Below are 15,711 nucleotides of genomic sequence, written 5' to 3'. Positions count from 1 at the left end.
CCAACCTGTTTTGGCTGAGATTCTGCTGCAAAACTCATCTCTTCTCATCCCTAAAAATAAAAAATAAAAATATGAAAACCCTTTCAATGACCTATACAAATCAATAAAATCTCAATCAAAATCAAAATCAAAACCAATTCCCTACTTTATATCCCAATTTCTCAAAATCAATTCCAGATCCCACTCAAATCCAACTCCAAACCTCCAGAACGAAGAACCATGCAGGAATGAAAAGAAACAGAAATCAAATGGAAGAAAATAAAACAATACCTTTTCCAACTGATAGATATACTTCTTGATAGCTAACCAATCAATTATTCTCACATCAAACATCATACAATTGACAGGATTCAATGTGAAAATCGTACCTTGGAATTTCGATCAGAGCGTATCTAATTGCTGAAGGCTCTCCCTCTTCATCTTCTTTTCCTTTCTCTCCTCTGCATCTTCGTTCCTCCTGTCGACAGAACCCAGATCAAAACCTCCTCGATATCTCCGTCTCCTCTCATTTCCTCTTACCCTTCTTCCCTCTTCTGCAGTATTGAGAGTTCAGATTTGAGAGAGAGTCTTCAGTAGCTGCCAAATGAAGCGGACAGTTGGAGGGACAATTCCGACCAAGATTTTATATCATATTATATAACTGGAAGTGAAAATAACATTAAACACGTGTGCAATCAAAATTGTAGTATCGCTGATATTATTCCTACATATAGGAAAAAGCAATTAAACTGAAAAACGAAACTCAACAAACAAAGCATAAATAGTTCCATATCAATAATTTGCTAAATATAAATACACGAAATTTGCTCATGGGTTTTACTGTACTAAGAATATACAAAATTCACATTCTTTGAAAATATATATACCTGAATTCAAGACAGTTGAACAATCCACCTGCAAACTGCTCCTAAAATCTACAAAATCAAATGACAACAATTACATAATTTGATGTTATCATGGTATACATACTATAAACTCAATACAGAAGCAATCTAAATTTTTTTTTTACAGTTTATACCTGAATAAGAATAAGCAAGCAAGATGAAACCGAGCAATAGACAAAGGAACATTGCAGAAAGATGGTACCAAAATTCTTTTGCATAAAATCTGCAGAAATCAAATAAAACAACTATGAAACACTAAAATTAATTGTAAATCTACTAACAATAACTTTGATACAAAGTTTCTGTGAGTTAAAAATAAATAAATAAATAAATTTAAAATTTTCAATTTAAAAAAAAAAAGAAACTGTAACCTATACCAAGCTCTTCTTTGGCTCGATCGAAGCACATAGAGAAAAGCCTTACCTACATGCCTTGATTGAGCCAACGAAGTTTGTATCAATCACTCTATTCTCAAACCTTGATCTCTATTCTCAGACCTTGATTTCCCTATTTTTAAATGATAACAAATGTAAATAGAAAACAGTTCATCTCTAATACAGAAAATATCTTACATTAGAGGTTCAGTACTGTATTACAACAACAGAAAGTAATAGTGATTGTACCCTAAATTAGTGGCCTGGTGTTTCCAAAAATAGAAAAGTTAAGTTCACACTTTGAATTCAAGTATACTAACTGGCTTTGTTACTCCATGCACAATATCTAATTATCATATAATGTTCAAAGGCCAAGTTCAGGGTTTAGGAATCGCTGGTCATATTATAGGGTTATTCAGAAGCTGGAGTACGACGATGAAATAGCACAAAGAAGATGAACTTTTTGTATTGCATTCATAGTTAGAAAAGTTTGCTCCGTTTGGCAATGTCAAGACATTGTGAATTTCAAAAGCGAATAATTGAAAAGACCACACTAACCAATTATCTAAAATTTCACATACCTGCACTCTATATGCTTAGATTCCTTGCGTAACATCCTCTACAATTAATCACAACCTGTTTGATAAGGCAGCGGTTAAAAATCAAGTTTGACATGAAAAAAGATACAAAAGAAACTAAATATGATTACCTAAAACTAAATTGAAATGATACATACAAATGATAAATAACATTTAGACACTGAAATAAAATGTTACATAGCAAGCAGGTAGACACAGAATTTGAGACAAAATCCAAATCAAAGACATACCTCTTCTTCTATTGAAAACTTCCTCGCACACTCAATCAAAATAAAAGCCAAAAAAATTTAATGTATACATTGTGTCGATTTAAAACAATGTTGGAAATCAAATTAAATAAACATTGATAACACTGTGTCACTCATCTAGAAACAAACATCGATAAAATGCAAATCTTTTACCGTCCAGTAATACAGTGAATTACAGCTAAAATTTGACTGCATAATCCAGGGAAATTTTCTTTTTCTTTCATTCAGCCCATGGATTTTTAGACAAAATGAAGAAACAATTAAGAAGTTCCTTATGTATCTATCAATATCAACAGTAAAGAAATTAAACCGTAGTCAATCAAACTAAATAGAAGAAGCCAACTCTCAGACCAGCAACATGAAAAATGAACAACGCCCCAGGTCAAAATGAAGAAGGGGAAAATAAACCCCATCACGCCAACAAAAATTGAAAGATTTTAGAAACACGTTAAAAGAACAAAGAATTAAATCAGGTAAACTCCAGAAACTGAAGTCTTGATGTTGAAACCGAGGTGTGAGAATAAAAAGAGAAGCCCCACTTCAGATTTCAGATCATATACAATAGAGCAACAAAACAAAAAGAGAAGTCCATTCAGATCTATCTGTTTTCTATTTTTCCTCTCTCCGACTACCTTCACCAAAAACAGGTGACCTCTCATATGATAATGGGGACCCTTTATTACTCCAAACCAGCAAGTGGCAGCACAAATTCTCAATAATATAGTGGGTACCTAAAATAATGAAATGCCATCCAAATTGGGGCAACTGGAATACTGGATGATAGCCAAACTCTGAACTACCTAACTTCTGAGATATATCATACTCTTGCTATTAAAATTCAATCCTAGACATGCACATAACATTTAGAATGTCTAAAATGTCGAGGTAGTACCTTAAAATCTTACATTCTAAACCTCAACTATATGACAAAAAGAGTAGTAGTAAAAATATCTATGAAATCACAGGACATCAAGACTATAGTGGTTTCCTATGTTAAATGCTCATAAACTCATAAAGTAAATTTATCCGAATCCAATATTCTACTTTATTCAACATTTTACAAAAACTATCTGCTCAAAAATATCTTAATGCTGCTGCATCGATTAATTCGACCAATCTGAAAATTTTCTCATTCCCTTGATCATCAGGGGAAATATGTTCACTAATAGAAATTGCAAATCTATACTAAATTTGACCAATCACTGCATTTGGTTTTAAAACGTCTAACCTTTAAAGGCCAAAGAAGCCAACTTAATATCCTCAAAATGCCATTGATCTTGATTATGTAACAACTGTGTTTACCTCAAGCACACTTAAAGCTTACCACCAAAATATTGCAATCAAATCACTAACATATTATATCGAAAATGTTCTTCAATAATATTTTGCTGTTACTATAGACATACCAGATCTATACTTTATAGAAGTATAGCCTAGTTATGTTACCCAGAAAGAATCTATACTTCATTGGTTTAAATTATATCCAAAACCAAGAAGACTAAACTTAAAAGAATAATTCAAATAGATACTTTATACATCCTAACCTAAACCTTCAAAGTGTGCCCAATGATGAAATTTTTAATACTCATTGGAAACACATTCGTATATATATATATAGGATTATATATTGTGAAGATTTTGGGCATTTATTTAGTGAAACAATTACGTCACCTGAAAAGACAATACAAAAATCAACACCCATATACTGCTAACCCCAAAATCATATCACTAAAAGTTATCCCAATGTCTGGTTTCTCTTTCTAAAGTACTAACACAAACAAAAGAAAAAACGCAAGAAAGAAATATAAAACAAAATGTTTCACTCTTGATTTTAGACTCTAGAGCTCTGCACAAAAGATGCAACAAAAAAATATAAAACAAAATGCAGCTTTGTAAAAACCAATTAATCATATCGTTAAAGGTTGTCACAATCCAAGAAAGCAATATTAAAAAAATGCTCCACCTTTTATTTGAAACTCTGCAGCTTTGACACTTTAGTTGCTATTCTGTTTTAAACCTGCACAAAAGCAGTTGGTCAAAAAAAAAAAATAAACCCCGGAATATATAACGCAAAAAAAAGAGAGAGAGAGAAAACTGAGAAGGTGAAGGATTACCAATTTACCATATCGGTAGTAGTTAACCACATTTATTAAGAAATTCAATACAAAACAAAAAATCCACATAACAAAATTCATACCCAATCGGAATACAACCAAAGAACAGATCAAACCAAAAACCCATAATAACACAATATTCTGATGCAAGATGGGACTTTCTAGACTTATATCCCAACTATCATTGTCAACTGCATTGATAGTAATCATAGTATTAATTGCATAACTCTTGATCTCAACTTTTCTGAACCTTTCCCCAAGTCCAAAACAAAATTCTCTTCAGATTACTGAGTCCTAAGCTGTATATGCTTCTACTCCTAAAGAAGGTACACTTGATCAATCTAAACCGAAGAATCTACCTATTCAGAAACATCATGCCACCATTTTTTTAAAACATGTATAATACAAAGGAAAAACAAACAATTTTTTACACAAAGGATAGAAATATCTGAGAGCTCAATCCGAATTCCATTCTTCGTAACTCCATTATGAAACCTAAACTATTATATGACATTCCCAAAAATAGTAACTTCAGCTAAAACTCTGACAGAAAACCAAAAACCAATTTGTCCAAATGAATTCCCAATTTTTATCACTCAATCACACAACATTTATCATTTGTACATAAGTTATCAATTACTCCATATTTTTTTATCAGCGTATATAATGAAATAGATGTATGTAAAGAGTGATTACCTGGTTGTTTTTTCTTCCAACAGACTGATTAAAGTTGCAATTCCCTGATAAATATCTGTTTCCACAAAAAGAAATGCTCATAAACAATGTTAATACTTTTGTTCACATGTCAACAGTTTCGTTACATATAGTTTCAACCATAATTTGTCATATCATAGTATACGAAATAAATTAAATTTGTATTCATATCATTCACAATTACATTCATATAAAAATTAATGAATGATTTCAAATTATGAAAGATAAAAAGCATACCTTGAAGTTCTGCCAGTGAGTTACCTGGATCTCAAACTGTAGAACCCACAGAATCTGCAGAAGATAAAAATTGATATTACTTAAAAACTAAGAACAACAAATAATTCAATAAAAATTGCAGCACATAAAAATTGGGAGTACAATAGTGGAAACAGGTTTTCTTTACAAATCAAACCTGTTCTATTTGTTTTCAGTACAACTTTGTATTCTGAAATTAGCAATACAATCCGAGTTTTACACCTGTTCAAAAGTAAAAATAAAAATAAAAAATATTGTTACAGCAATGTTATTAAAAGGAGCAGCAACATTCATTAGTAAGCTATCTTAAAAAGAAAAAATGAAGACGAACAGAAGAGATTGAATGCATAGAGATGAAAGGAAGGTTTTACCTGTATTAGTCTACATTACATTGACTAAATATATCTAACAAATTCCATTACTTTTCGCTTTCTTTTACCTATTCCTTTTTGCTTTCTTTGTCCTTTATCTAATTTGTCTTCAACATAACACTAATACTCCTTTATGTTGTCTATGGCTCTCAAATGAAACTGACTCAAAGAAAATCGACATGGAAGGATTTTATAGATACCAATTACAGGTAAAACCTTCCTTTCATCTCTATGCATTCAACCTCTTCTGTTCATCTTCATTTTTTCTTTTTATTCACTCTTTCATGTATTCCTAATTAAGTATCAACCTCCTGCCAGGATTTATAAAATCCTTCAGTGTCGACCCTCTTTTCAGTCCTTCTACCTGAACACTGTGTCTGCAGTTTGTAACCTATTATAACGTTACAACTAATTTTCAACTGCTCTATATTACCTAAAATGTTTCCACCACATCTCTTTGCCTCTTTTTCCAAAACAATATGTCGCATCTTGAACAAAGATTATGATACAGAATAACACTCTGGACAGAAACAATTGAATCGAATTTGTTTTGGTTAAGAAAACAGACAAATAGGAAGACTTTTCAGTCATCTCAATCATAAACATTGAAAAATTGGTTAATCAAAGCTTCAAATTCTGGAACCTTATCGATTTTAATCTCTATTATTCTTCTGTAGATATTCAATCAACTAAGCATGTAAACAACATCAGAATAGAAACCCCAAATACTGAACAGATGATAAAAATAAAAAAACAGATCAATTCACAATCAAAAGCTTCTTACATGAGATCTATTTCGAAATAACAAAAAACACAGAACGATTCAAGCCACAAATCCAATACCTTGCAACCGGTCTATTGTCACCGAGATCTCCTCCTTTCCTCTCTCTTTTTTCGCTTTTTCTGATGTTGTGAGTGGTTCCAGACCCGATCGTGATACCTCTCTCTTTTTTCGCTTTTTCTGATGTCGTGAATGGTTTCGTGATATTCTCCTCCAACAGTGAGGACAAAAGAGCCTTTTCCAACTCTTATGAACAGTGTAACAGTAAACTCACCCTTTATATATAGAATAATAATATGGATTTATTTTACCCGAAAGGTGGCGTGGTGGAGGCCTGTTGTGGAGTGCAAAGGTGGTGGGGTCGTATTCCATGTAGCAGAAAAAGGCCTGTACGAAGTCAAAAAATGGAGCTGCAGCAGCGCAGCAAGACAGGCTTTGTCGGCTAGAGTGGCACGGCTTGGCGGCTTCAGCAAGATTGCAGCAGAGCTTGTCGGCTAGGCTTAAAGGATGGGTCAAGTGCTGCACATGATGTTGCTTTCCAAGGTTGTCGGAGACAATTTCGAAACTGACTTTGTAAAGGTGAAGGTGGAAAGATAAATTTGGGTGGAAGGATAAATTTGGTCTGGTGGTCCGTATAGCTTGGTTTGTTTGTTGGCTGCAGTAGAATTGTCAGTGGGGCAATGGTGCAGCAGGAGTCTTGTTGGCTGGTGTTCAATCAAACAAAAGATGCCCCCAGCAACTTTTAATTAAATAAGGGGGTACGTCACCTTTTAATTAAACAAATGGTGTGGCAATTGATGGTGACCTTCAAGACTTATTTCGAACTTCAAGGTTTGGGTGTTTTTCGGCTTTCGATTTCGGGTTTCAAAGTACGGTGCAAGTTCACAGGATTGAACCTGCTCTGATACCAAGTAGAAAATAAGAATTCACCCCCAAGAATAGGGTTTATAAAGTGATACAAGAGTAATCCTAATAGGAAACGATCTCCTACAATTATACAGAGAGACGAAATCTATATGTACAAGGAAAGTAAATATTTACAGAATATTCTACAGTATGAATCTAAACTTTTTTCTTATATTCTTAAGAATTCTAATAGTAGTTCGCAACTAAAAAACAGATACAGAAAATCAACCCAACAGAAGAAAATATATAGAACAACATATACTTATCAAATAAGAAGTACGTACTACTCCCTCTATAAAAGAAGTAGCAAATTCATGGCTGAAGATATATATACGATTCAACCAATACTTTCTTTAACCTAGAGTGCTCGAGAGATCTCTCATACACACACGTCATGGGTGCTTGTTTCAGTGGTTGTTCCCAGGGGCGGATGTACTTGGAAGGCTATCTGGGCTCAAGCCTAAACAAGATTTTGGGCTAAAAACCCATAGGTATATATATATCTCTACCTTTCAGCCCATACCATCCCAAAGAAAAAAAAAATTATCCATCACAGCAGCTCATAGGCTCACCGCTCGCAGCCTTAGTGCATAACACAGTCACACTCACTGACTCACACCAACCTCAGTGCCTCACACAGGTTTTCTGACTTTCTCAAAGAAATCCCAGATTCCCAGAGGCCAGATCTCCTCTCGCCCAGTCTGCCCAGATCGAGAGTCTCGCCAGACGCCGAATCTGTTTGCTACGGTGCTACCAGTGGCGGAGTCGTGGAGAGAGACAGAGACAGAGATTCCATCATTTCCATGTTAGCTGAGCCGCTAAGGAGTGAGGAACTGCCGAACTGAGGATCTTGAATTCTTGATCATGGTCGGTCTCGGTGAGTCGGTGGATAGCCTATGAGGCTTTGATGAATTGATGATTGTATTTTAACTATTTTTAGTTAGAATTACCTACTGAATGACTGATGTCTTTGATGATAAGCTACTGGCTAAAAAAAAAGAAAAAATCAAGTACCAATAAGTGAATGAGCTTTTGTAATTTTGTTGGGCTTTGGGATTTCTTGATGCAGTGATGCTTTCTTTGGCTTCTGATTATGTTGTGATTTTTTTTTATTTAAAGATGTGCATTTTGTGTTGCAGATTGGAGAATTTTTATTTGAGAGTTTTGGTGATAGTGTCTGGGTTTATACATAATACCAAGATTGCTGTTGATGCCCTTTCCTTCTGGTTAGTGTTATTAACTTTATATTCTTTCACAAACCCATTAGAATTATATATATGTTAAGGAGGCACATATTAAATGACGCAGTCGGATTGATAACTAGGTTTACCAGCAATAAACCTAAGCAAAAGATTCTGGAGTCCACCAGAGATAAAAGAGAAAATCTCTATTATATTGATTAAAAGTTGAAAGATGCGTTCTGCAGCCGCAAGATAAGAGAAAAGTATCCTAGGGCGACTAACAACGAAACCCTAAGGCCCATGGATAAAAACGAAAACAATCCAAAAATAACTAAGAAAACCAAAAAACGGGTAAAATAGAAAAATGCCGTTTTGAGGCCCTAAACGATCCCGAAAGCCCGAAAAATGCTACAGCTCATGGAAAAGCGATGAGTCTTGTTTCTGGCGCGATTCCCTTTCCGGAAAGGTAAGGTGCATCCCAATCAGACACCGAACTGCCATTTCCTGTCTACTAGTCACTTTTCGTTTTCCTCCTTTAGCACGGTCTAACTGTTGTTCAAATTGAGCCGCCATCCTCTCTGCATCAGTCTCCTCCACCTCCGAAGAACTCGACCCCGAGTTCTCATCTGGATAAAGAACCTCATCTTCACGAAACTCATGCAGGTCAGCCACATTAAAAGTGTTAGAGATACCCATAGAATCAGGTAAAGCGACAACATAAGCATTGTCGTTAATCTTCCGCAGCACCTTAAAAGGACCATATTTTCTGGGCTTCAGCTTGTTATAGGTACCAACAGGAAATCTCTCCTTCCTCAGAAATACCATCACGTCATCACCTTCTTGGAACAATTTCACTCTGCGATGTTTATCAGCTGCAGCTTTATTCTTAGCATTAGTTGCTTCCAGCTTGGCCTTAACTTCATCCCGAACAGCTTGTACATCTCTAGCCATACTATCAGCAGCAACACTAACTCCAGGAACTTTAGGAAGCTTCACCAGATCAACCACATGTTGAGGAACAGTAGTATAAACTAAGGAGAATGGTGACTTCCCTGTGGCGCTATGCACAGCACTGTTATAAGCAAACTCCACTTGGGGCAAAGCATAATCCCATTGTTTGGGTCGATCTCCACAAACGCTCCGGACCATGTTACCTAAAGTTCTGTTAGTAACCTCTGTCTGACCATCCGTTTGAGGATGGGCTGTGCTACTACGGTTCAAAGATGTGCCAAACATCCTCCACAAAGTAATCCAGAAATGGCTAAGGAACTTGGTGTCTCTGTCAGATGTAATGGACTTGGGTACTCCATGCAAACGAACCACTTCCCTAAAGAACAGTTTAGCTATATTAGAAGCATCAGCAGTCTTCTTACATGCGATGAAATGCACCATCTTAGAGAACCTGTCAACTACCACAAACACTGAATCCACTCCCCTTTGGGTACGGGGTAAGCCCAACACAAAATCCATAGCAAGGTCCTGCCAAATGTCATCAGGAACAGGTAAAGGTAGATAAAGACCTGTATTTTGGGACTGACCCTTAGATACCTGGCAGGTGTAGCACTTTCTCACAATAGTTCCTGCATCCTTCTTCAACTGTGGCCAGAAATACCGCTCCTCAAGACTAGCAATAGTCTTGTCTCTGCCCAAGTGCCCACTCAATCCTCCTCCATGCAGATCTCTGATCAGTTTTTCCCTCAATGAAGAACTAGGGATACAAAGTCTGTTGCCCTTGAATAAATATCCTTCATTCTCATAAAAATCTGCGACTGCATTGTTATTGCTGCACTTGGCCCAAATTTCTTTGAAATCAACATCTTCCTCATACAACTCCTTCAAGAGATCAAACCCCACAATCTCCTGAGCTAAAGTGACCAGTAAGGACGCCCTCCTACTCAAAGCATCTGCAACCCGGTTAAGAGTACCAGATTTATGTTGAATCACAAAAGGAAATTTCTGCAGAAAACTCACCCACCTTGCATGCATTTTATTCACAGTTTTCTGGCTATTGAGGTACTTCAAGGCTTGGTGATCGGTGAACAGTACGAATTCCCTCTGAATCAGGTAGTGCTCCCATTGCCTCAATGACCGGAACACTGCATAAAATTCTTGGTCATAAGTACTCCTCTTCTGACGAGCTTCACTCAGCTTTTCACTAAAGAATGCTACTGGTTTCTTCTCTTGTGACAGCACAGCACCTACTCCCACGCCACTAGCATCACATTCAACCTCGAATATCTTGTCAAAATTAGGAAGAGCAAGAACTGGTGCAGTACAAAGTTTCTCCTTGATTAAAGCGAAACTTTTCTCTTGTTCCTCTCCCCATTGGAATTTGCCTTTCTTCAAACATTCAGTAATAGGGGCAGTAATGGTACTGAAATTCTTCACAAATCTTCTGTAGAAAGTAGCTAAACCATGAAAACTCCGCACTTCAGAAACTGATTTTGGAGCTGGCCATTCCCTTATTGCTCGTACCTTTTCTTCGTCAACCTGAATGCCTTCTTCTCCAACCACAAATCCCAGAAATAATAACTTGCTGGTGCAGAATGTACATTTTTTCAAGTTGATGTACAGTTTATTCTCCTGTAAAGCTTCCAAAACCTGCTTCAAATGCACCAGATGTTCTTCTTTGGTCCTGCTATAGATCAGTATATCATCAAAATACACTACTACAAAAGGAACCTGTAAAAGGGCGAAGAACCTGGTTCATAAGCCTCATAAAAGTGCTGGGTGCATTAGACAACCCGAATGGCATAACCATCCACTCGTACAAGCCATCCTTGCTCTTAAAAGCTGTCTTCCATTCATCCCTTGGCTTGATTCGAATCTGGTGATATCCACTTCGAAGGTCTATCTTGGTAAACACTTTGGAACCTTCTAGCTCATCAAGCATGTCTTCCAAACGAGGAATAGGAAACCTGTACTTCACAGTTATCTTGTTAATGGCCCTGCTATCAACACACATCCGCCATTGATTGCCCTTCTTAGGAACAAGGAGGACTGGAACTGCACAAGGACTCATACTCTCTCGAATGAACCCTTTTTTCAACAAGTCTTCAATCTGCTCTCTCAAAATCTCATTCTCCTTGGGACTCAATCGGTAATGTGGCAGATTGGGCAAGCTAGCTCCAGGCACCAAATCAATCTGATGTTGAATGTCTCTCATAGGTGGCAGCTCGTTGGGTAACTCATCCGAGATCAACTCTTCAAAATCTCCCAACATGTCCTGTACTTCTTTGGGAATCACCACTTCTTCCTTTTCTGCAGACAACAACCCCTTTATCACCACTGGACAGAAAACCTCAGATTCTTTAAAGGCCCTCTCCATCTCAAGTTCACTGCTAGATAAGGTCAGGAAACTCTCCCCTTTCTTCACACCAGATTTCTCAAATTGACACACAGGAGCCATAGCAATTTTATGGTTATTCCACATAAACAACATCACATTGTCCCTGCCTTTATAAGTAATATCCACATCATATTGCCAAGGTCGGCCAAACAAAATATGACAAGCATCCATATCAATAATGTCGCACAAAACTTCATCTTTATAATGCTTACCAATGGATACCGGCACTCTGCAGGATTCAACAATTCGAACTTGTGGACCTTTCTTGACCCACCCGAGGGAATAAGGTGCCTCATGAGGCTGCGCCGGTAACTGCAAATACTCCACCAGTTTCTTGGCTACAAAATTTTCGCAGCTCCCATTATCCACAATTAAATTACACACTTTGTTATTAATGGAACAAAGTGACCTGAAAATATTGCGCCGCTGCCCCTCTTCTTTAGGACATAGTAGAACCCGCTGCAACACAATGTTAACCTTCTCAGGGGATTCCTCCTCCGCAAACTCAGCTCCATCATAATCGCCATCCCTCCTAACTTCTTCTTCATCCTCATCATAATCATCTATAAGGGCAGTTTGTCTCCTCTCAGGACACACATTAGATCTATGCCCAGGCTTGTTGCATCGATAACAGACATCTCCTGTAGGTCTAGCATAAGGATTATTGATCCTCTGATTCGGGGCTCTATTTTGAACACCACTAGAATTGTTAGAACTGCCCGCGCCTTTAAAAGGAGGATTAGAAGCTTTAAAGGCGTTTTCTGCTCTCTGCAGCGTAGTTGTACCCTTGGCAGTTGAAGCATTAACCAAATCTGCACTCCTTTGGTAGTTATACCTCTGGAAAGAAGAAGCTCGTGAAGGTTTCTCCAACAACTCTGCTTTCAATGCTAGGTTTGTCACTTCGGCCATAGTATGAACAGTTTGCAACCCAATTCTCTCCTGAATGGAAGGCTTCAACCCACTGATATAGCGAGCCACCTTCTGGCCTTCAGTTTCTCCCAATTCATTACGCTCTGAATAGCGTAAGAATTCAGCCGTATAATCAGCCACCGTCCTAGTTCCTTGGACACATTCAATATACAGCCTATATAGAATCTGCTCATAATCATCTGGCAAGAACCTCTCCATCATCAACTGCTTCATTCTTCGCCATGTTCTAACACCCTGCTTCCTCTGTTTCTTTCGAGTGTTCTGTAACTTATCCCACCATACTGCAGCAGTACTCTTTAATCTCCAGGCAACATGCTTAACTTGCTTGTGTTCAGGCACTTCCATAATCTCAAAGAATCTGTCCACCTGAAGCTGCCAATCTAAATAATCTTCTACACCCAAATTGCCCGAAAAGAAAGGAATTTCGGCCTTGACTTTGTAATCCTGGTCAGCTTGTCCATGTTGCTCTTGTTGTAAAATTTCTTCTTCAGGCTCAGATTCTGATGTATTGTCAACAACTTCACCACGTGGAGCCCTAACTCGCTGGCCTCCTTCCCAATCTCTACGCCGATTATTGTTGTTGTTGTTGTTGTTCCTCTCACCCAACAATCCACGAATTTCTCCAATCTGATTATTCATGGAATTGATGGCAGCGGTAAACGCTGCTGTAAGAGCTTCAATATCAGATTTCGTAACTTCACCCATTGCTACTAAGGCAAATAAAAGAGACAGGGAAGACCTGCTCTGATACCACCTGACGCAGTCGGATTGATAACTAGGTTTACCAGCAATAAACCTAAGCAAAAGATTCTGGAGTCCACCAGAGATAAAAGAGAAAATCTCTATTATATTGATTAAAAGTTGAAAGATGCGTTCTGCAGCCGCTTGCGGCTGCATAAATAAGAGAAAAGTATCCTAGGGCGTAACAACGAAACCCTAAGGCCCATGGATAAAAACGAAAACAATCCAAAAATAACTAAGAAAACCAAAAAACGGGTAAAATAGAAAAATGCCGTTTTGAGGCCCTAAACGATCCCGAAAGCCCGAAAAATGCTACAGCTCATGGAAAAGCGATGAGTCTTGTTTCTGGCGCGATTCCCTTTCCGGAAAGGTAAGGTGCGTCCCAATCAGACACCGAACTGCCATTTCCTGTCTACTAGTCACTTTTCGTTTTCCTCCTTTAGCACGGTCTAACTGTTGTTCAAATTGAGCCGCCATCCTCTCTGCATCATTAAATCCATTAGACATTAAAGTCTGCTGCTAGTTAGTAACTAATAGTAATGTATAATTAGTTGTAGTTGTATAATTCTAATGGTGGTATCTATATAATATTATAGGTATTGAATATAATGACAGATCACTGGAAACCCAAGAGGTACAAAAATCTTACAAATGAGCATTATTATCGGGTCAATACACTTAATGCTGTGATAGACTTTCAGTTGGCAGAGTTGGATAGTAGATTTGCAGATAATTTGTTGGAGCTCATTATTCTTGGTGCTACATTAGATCCACGTGATAATTTTCGATCATTTAAATGTGAAGATGTTTGCAATCTTGCTTTGAAGTTTTATCCTCATGATATATTTTACATCATATGATATGCTTGCTCTAGATATGGAGTGTGGGTATTTTCTAGCAGATATTCAGAAGGATCCAAGATTTGCCAACACAACTACTGTGTCTGATTTGTGTCGGCGGTTAGTTGAATCAAGAAAGTCAGCATTCTTTCCTATGATTTATAGATTGATTTGTCTTGTGCTGACTCTGCCAGTTTCTACAGCAACAACAGAGAGAGCATTTTCATCTATGACCATCATAAAAAACAAACTTCGAAATAAGATGAAAGATGATTTTTTTGATGATTTGATGGTTCTCTACATCGAAAAAGAATTTGCCGATAGCATTGATAATGATTCTGTGATTGCTGAGTTTGAAGCAGTGTTCTAAAACGCGGCCGCCCAGCCCGCCTAGGCGGCACCTCTCCGCCTCGAGTAATGCATAATCGGAGCTTCTGGGCGCTGGGATTTTAGGCGGGCGGCTGGGCGGCTGGCTGGGCGTTTTCCTTTTTTTTTTTTTTTTTTTTTTTTTTTAAATTCCAGATACAAGACCCAATTCGCGATAGAAGACTGAAGATCTAAAGACCCAAAACGCCGCTGTCGCTCAGTCTGAGTCTCTCCTCCGTCACTCAATCGCTTCTCTGCACTGATGAGCCTCTCTCTCTCTCTCTCTGTGTCTCCGGCGAGCGGCTGAACTCTCAAACCATATCAGTTTCCGTACTCTCCCAGTATCGACTCTTCCTCCACCGGCAGCTGCTTCAGCTTCTTCGCCCCTCTGCTCCACATCTCCTCCCTTAGCTTATCCACGGTAAGTTCTAAGAAAAAGATAATCTGGAAAAGTTTTCATCTTTGCTTGAATTGATAATCTGGTGGCGGCAAGAATGGCCTGAAGGTTGATGGCCATGGTGGTCGAGTTTGACGGAATCAAATCAAAGATGAAAGAAAGAGAATGAATGGGTCTTGGTCGTTGTTTGGGAGCAAGAATGAATCTGGTGGTGTAGTCGTGGGTGAGGTGAGTAAAAGAGGAGGTGGTTTAGATAAGAAGGAATTGAAAAAGGCAAAATTGCTGGGTGGTGTTGGGTTTGCGTTGAATAATATGAATATGGATTAGTTCAAGTCATGTGTTTGACACTTTGACTAGAATCTATTGATATAAAATATATATTTTTTACAATATCTTTATTTATACCTTTTTTATTGGAATATTTATTTATAGCTTATAATAAGTACTTATATATCTTTTTACATGCTATATAAATAAATAAATAATTAAAAAAACAAAAACCGCCTAGGCGCCTGGGCGTTCCTCCCCAGCCCACTGCCCGACTAACGCCTAGCGATTTTTCGAACCTTGGTACTTTGAAGTAAGTGGGTCTCGGAGGGTACGATTTAGTTAATTTATTGTTGTTTTACAACAAATGTATGCTTGTAGTTTTTAATTTACGG

Source organism: Rosa rugosa, chromosome 3, assembly GCF_958449725.1.
Source record: "Rosa rugosa chromosome 3, drRosRugo1.1, whole genome shotgun sequence".
Taxonomy (NCBI): domain Eukaryota; kingdom Viridiplantae; phylum Streptophyta; class Magnoliopsida; order Rosales; family Rosaceae; genus Rosa; species Rosa rugosa.
Note: the sequence above shows the minus strand (reverse complement) of the source record.